This window comes from Musca domestica, unplaced genomic scaffold (genome assembly GCF_030504385.1).
Source record: "Musca domestica strain aabys unplaced genomic scaffold, Musca_domestica.polishedcontigs.V.1.1 92, whole genome shotgun sequence".
Taxonomy (NCBI): Eukaryota; Metazoa; Arthropoda; class Insecta; order Diptera; family Muscidae; genus Musca; species Musca domestica.
Window position 1 is genome coordinate 2,188,195 of NW_026712441.1, and position 6,067 is coordinate 2,194,261.

At 40.1% G+C, this 6,067-nt stretch overlaps 1 non-coding gene across 1 annotated transcript; it reads left to right on the forward strand.

Moving 5' to 3' along the window:
• The first annotated feature begins 3,906 nt into the window (after positions 1–3,906).
• On the forward strand, positions 3,907–3,988 carry TRNAS-GCU (transfer RNA serine (anticodon GCU)). Its single transcript has one exon. It is a non-coding gene; the product is annotated as a tRNA-Ser (tRNA).
• The last annotated feature ends 2,079 nt before the right edge of the window (positions 3,989–6,067 follow it).

Here is a 6,067-nt window from a genome sequence, read left to right on the forward strand (position 1 = left end):
CATTTTGTAACCATTCTTGGGTGATGCGTACTAAGTGCGATGGTGCTGAGTCCTGTTATAATTACCAAGGTATGGGGCCAAAATGTTTGCGTGCCCAAGGCTTTAATACACCCTTTCAGAATATTTTCACGCTAATATTCGGCATTTATTCTGATGTCACTGTCTATTAATATGAGCGGAGAGCGACCATCGGCTGTTATGACGGCCCTCACCTGCGCTTGAGTTCTGGTGGCCAACCGAAGCTGCACATTTTCAGCTGATCTCTTTGGCAAGTAAACACGATCATTTTGTTTTCGTTTACAAACTGCTGGAAAACGAATGTTTTCTTATCGGAGAAAACCTAATTCGGCAGTTCACCACTTTCGGCCAAGCGAAGCAACTCTTTGGATCTTTTGAGTCAATTTTCTTTCTGTTGCGGTGTAAGTTTTTGCACTTTTTCGAATTTCATTTTGCATTTCAATTTCATTTTGCATTTCAATTTCATTTTGCATTTCAATTTCATTTTGGAAATTGCGATTTGTTCAGCTCACGAGCCATTTTTCGGCCACTGCGACGGGGGTTTCGATCAAGTCTGCTGATGTTGCTGTTTTCTTTAGTCCACTTCTTTGACGTCGGGCTACGCTACCAGCATCACGGTCACGAGCGATCGTACGAGACACCAAAGATTTATTCACAATTAAATGCTGGAGCGCTCTAGCGATAGCCACTAGTGGGTTTCCAGCCAAATATAAAGAAATCACACTACGCTTGAATTCCACCACGAATAACTTTTTTTCTGGAAAATGCTTACCAAACTGTTTTTGTACGCTTGTAAACAATAGAATGAGCTGTCACTGGTATAATTTTAACAGCTGTCGGACCAGTGGCTAGGAAATGACACCAGTCTGAAGTTGGTTGCAGTTTTTTCATCTCACCTTGTAGAAGCACCAAATGAGTGCTTCCCCTTTTTGTCTATATGTAAAATTAAAATTACCCAAATTCGTAGTAAGAACTTCATAGCAAGGATATTCGTTACACGACATCAGGTACCTTTGCCGCTTCAGATCGGTTCGAATTCCTACTTTTTTATACCCTACACCACATAGTGGTAAGGGTATTATGTCTTTGTGCATTTGTTTGTAACATGGAAAAGGAAACGAGATAGACCCATAGTTACTTTTGAGAACCTTCATAGAATCACTTTCTGAGTCGATTTATGCATGTCAGTCCGTCTGTCCGTCCGTCCGTCCGTCCGTCCGTCTGTCCATGTATTCTTGTGAACAAAATGCAGGTCGCATTTATTATCCGATAGAGATGAAATTTTCCAAACAATATTTTTTTGGCCCAAGGACGAACCCTATTGAAATTGGTGAGAATCGGATCAAATTTAGATATAGCTCCCATATATATATTCATCCGATTTCGGGTTAAATGTGCACTAAATGGCCAATATCAGCCCAAATGGCCCGAATTTTGGCACATGTGACCGAGATTAGCCTTAAAGCAAATACAACAAATTTGGAGAAAATCGGTTCAGAAACAGCTATAGCTCCCATATATATATTCATCCGATTTCGGGTTAAATGTGCACCAAATGTCCACTATCAGTCCAAATTACCTGAATTTTGGCACACCCAACCGAGTTCGGCCTAGAAGCAAGTATATCAAATTTGGAGAAAATCGGTTCAGATATAGCTATAGCTCCCATATATATCTTTCATCCGATTTGGTGTTTAAGCCTCTCACATTGGTAATATGCACTCCACAAGAATGATATTTGGTACCAGATATAAGATACAGCCCAGAAATACCTGTTTGTAATTTTATCGAAATCGGTTCAGATTTGGATATAGCTCCCATATATATCTTCATCCGATTTCGGGTTAAATGTGCATCAAATGGCCAATATCAGCCCAAATGGCCCGAATTTTGGCACATGTGACCGAGATTAGCCTTAAAGCAAATACAACAAATTTGGAGAAAATCGGTTCAGAAACAGCTATAGCTCCCATATATATATTCATCCTATTTCGGGTTAAATGTGCACCAAATGTCCACTATCAGTCCAAATTACCTGAATTTTGGCACACCCAACCGAGTTCGGCCTAGAAGCAAGTATATCAAATTTGGAGAAAATCGGTTCAGATATAGCTATAGCTCCCATATATATCTTTCATCCGATTTGATCTTTAAGTCCCTAACATTCCTACTATGCACTCCACAACCGTGATATTTGGTACCAAGTATTAGATGGAGCACAGAAATAGCTGTTTGTAATTTTATCGAAATCGGTTCAGATTTGGATATAGCTCCCATATATATCTTCATCCGATTTCGGGTTAATTGACCACCAAATGGCCAATATCAGCCCAAATGGCCCGAATTTTGGCACATGTGACCGAGATTAGCCTTAAAGCAAATACAACAAATTTGGAGAAAATCGGTTCAGAAACAGCTATAGCTCCCATATATATATTAATCCGATTTCGGGTTAAATGTGCACCAAATGTCCACTATCAGTCCAAATTACCTGAATTTTGGCACACCCAACCGAGTTCGGCCTAGAAGCAAGTATATCAAATTTGGAGAAAATCGGTTGAGATATAGCTATAGCTCCCATATATATCTTTCATCCGATTTGGTGTTTAAGCCTCTCACATTCGTAATATGCACTCCACAAGAATGATGTTTGGTACCAGATATAAGATACAGTCCAGAAATAGCTGTTTGTAATTTTATCGAAATCGGTTCAAATTTGGATATAGCTCTCATATATATTTTCATCCGATTTCGGGTTAATTGTGCACCAAATGGCCGATATAAGTCCAAATGGACTGAATTTTAGTACATCGGACCAAATTCAGCCTAGAAGCAAGTATATCAAATTTAGTGAAAATCGGTTCAGATATAGATATAGCAACCATATATATTTCATCCGATTTAGAGTTTTAATCCCATACATTCGTAATATTCACTCCACAACCGTGATATTTGGTACCAGGTATTAGATGGAGCACAGGAATAGCTGTTTTAAATTTTATCGAAATCGGTTCAGATTTGGATATAGCTCTCATATATATCTTCATCCGATTTCGGGTTAAATGTGCACTAAATGGTCAATATCAGCCCATATCACTAGTCTAGAAGATAATACGTAAAATTTTTAGAAACCCGGTTCAGAGATAGCTATAGCTCGTAAAATGCACGATAGAATTAGATAGATTTTGATTTTGTACCAAATATCTCATAGAGCTCTGAAATGCCCTGTATAAACCTTTTTACGAGAGCTCTACTAAATATGCATAGTGGTGTAGGGTATCATATAGTCGGCCCCGCCCGACTTTTGAGCTTTCCTTACTGTTTTTTTTTTTTTTTTTTTTTTTTGATTTTTCATTTACTGTTCTTATACTTTCGATAAATTCGTACTTCTATGATCTACTCCACTAGTCTTTTCTTTGTCAAATGAAATTTGAGGCGGTATATTATCAATGCTGTTATCTGATTTCTCGGCAGAAAAGAATTGAGCTGTCGCAGCGAGTTCATCATAATTAGTTGTCATTAATACTAGTTTCATGTTGTTGTTGTTGCTATCTGTCGCTAGGCGATACTTTTTCTGATAACTTATCAAGAAAAGGGGTGGGTTTTAGTAGTTACTTCGATCGGGGTAAAACAGCTGGGGCTACCCAGCTACAACTAACATCTCTTACATTTTCAAAATCGTCATCGTATCACATCTCAAACTAAACATACAAATTAACTGTGAACGACTGAAAAAAGCGCACAACAAAGCAAAAATGCTAAAAATAAACACAATAGGCAGATTGGTAGTGAGCAAGGCACAACAATCAACGCGTTGAGTGACGACAATTGTTGACGGTCGCGTCGACACTATGTTAATGAAGCATGTTGGACAGGCGGCAAACATGTGACGAGGTGGCCGAGTGGTTAAGGCGTTGGACTGCTAATCCAATGTGCTCTGCACGCGTGGGTTCGAATCCCATCCTCGTCGACTAAGTTTTTGGTGTTTTTTATTTACCTTATTACTTTTTTTCAATTTCGTTAAAGTTGATTTATAATTTTTTTGTGGTCGTACTTTATCACTGTCGTGCAGTAAAAAATTGCCGGAATTAAGCTTCATTGCCATCATTTATATATTTTTGTTACTGTGTCATTTTTTGCGGATTCCTTAAAAATTTCAATAGCATTTTTTTGGCGAGCAAACAATCGACTATAAATCAAATCCTTGAGACAAGAATAATGTGTTTGAGAGTATACTTGGAGATGTGAAACAAAATGTTGTATTTTCTGGTTCTTACAAAAAATCAATAGATAGAAAATAAATTAGTAAATATAAAATTAGTAAATATGTATGCAACTATGAATTGTTAATTCGACCCCAGAAATGAGGTACACACCGTTCACAGTTTTTATACAACAAATTTGGAGAAGATAACATTTATAAATCCATGTATAAAGCCCTAAAGGTTTGGCCACGCATTTGAACAGGTGCAGCGTATTGTGCAGGCCTATATCACACGCTGGGCAGACATCTGCACACATCTTCAATTCGTGCTCAATACAAATTGAAATGACAGCCGACGTTCTTCAACCGTAATGGGTGATGGTGGACTCCGAGAACGATATTAATGGAATAGTTGTTGGTGGCATCTCTTAATACTTCGTATGAATGCCCCTCAGACCAGCCTGATAGAATTCTTGATATAGAGGCTCTCTCTTGTAGCGTTGGATCCCTATCTCTAGATCATGGAGTGGGGGAGTGTTTTCTACCATTTGATGCTTTGGATAGCCCAAGCAAGACAAGATAACACCCAAGCAGGTACTGCAACGGAAACATACGGTTATACTGACGTACGGCAAGAACCTAATTTCCTCATTTAGATGGTCCACTGGTATCAAGAGGAGGCTCCCTGTTACAGTTTTCAGGGCAGCATTATGGCAGGTCTGGACATTCTTCCAATACTTAGCACTTACATTCGCAAACCACATAGCTAACCACGGACCGCATAGCTGACCACGGACGGACCTATCAAGTTATAAGAGGCCAACAAGGTATCCTTCTTCGCACACAAAGTGTTGCCGGCTAGCGCCCTGAAGACCTTGTTCCTAGTTTTCATCCTGTCGCAGATAGCAGTGGCTTGTGCGGACGACTTGAACATGCTGTCGAATGTGTCCCCTATGTGGATCTTGGGGTTGTCGGTATATTTCCCTCGAACTGCACATTCAGCTTTGTTCTCATCTCCGGAGACCATGTGGTAAATAGTGTGGCCGTTGATTTGCTATTTAGCCTTACACATGTGTTATCAACATCGAGCCCCGACGGCATGATCATACAATTATACGCATACATAACCATTTCTATGCCGTCTGGAGGGAGAGTAATTCCAGAAAGGTAGGGGTTAAACAGGTCCGGAGATATCACTTACCTTAGGGAACACCCTATTTCACTCTACGGGGTTTGGGCTTTCATGTTCCGGAATTCCACGTACGACTTGTGTCCTCAGATATAGTTGATTATTTAACGTTTCAAACATAGCCGGAGGTAAGTTCTCCCTACATCTACAGTGTAGTGTGGTTAACGGTATCAAATGCCTTTGATAGGTCAAGGGCAACCAACACTGACCTGTGACACTGCTTGTTCTGGTTTAATCCTCGACTGATATGTGTGGATGTGGCATGCAATGCTGTTATGGATGCAATCCGTGTTGATGGTTGGCAACTGCATAGCTTTCTCTAATGCTGCGCACCTCTTCGGATCGGTCACCGCTACGTCGTTAAAAACGTTTTCCATGGTTCGCGAGCGATTTAGTCGTTACCCACAGTTTGTGGTGGAGTTCCATGCTCCGACGAAGACTTAGAATAGGACGACGAAGACGTGGTCTAGCTGAAGACTTCGTTGCTGCAGCACGTCGTAACATAATCCCTTTCACTATAATCTCGCAACCGGCTTAATCCGGAGCAGTTTCTAAAGTGCACCCATTCTATGCAACCATTACATCGCACCGAAGCAGACGTGTGGTGGATGACGTTCTGACAAACCGATCAAAACTAAGGTCCGTACTTTACTTCG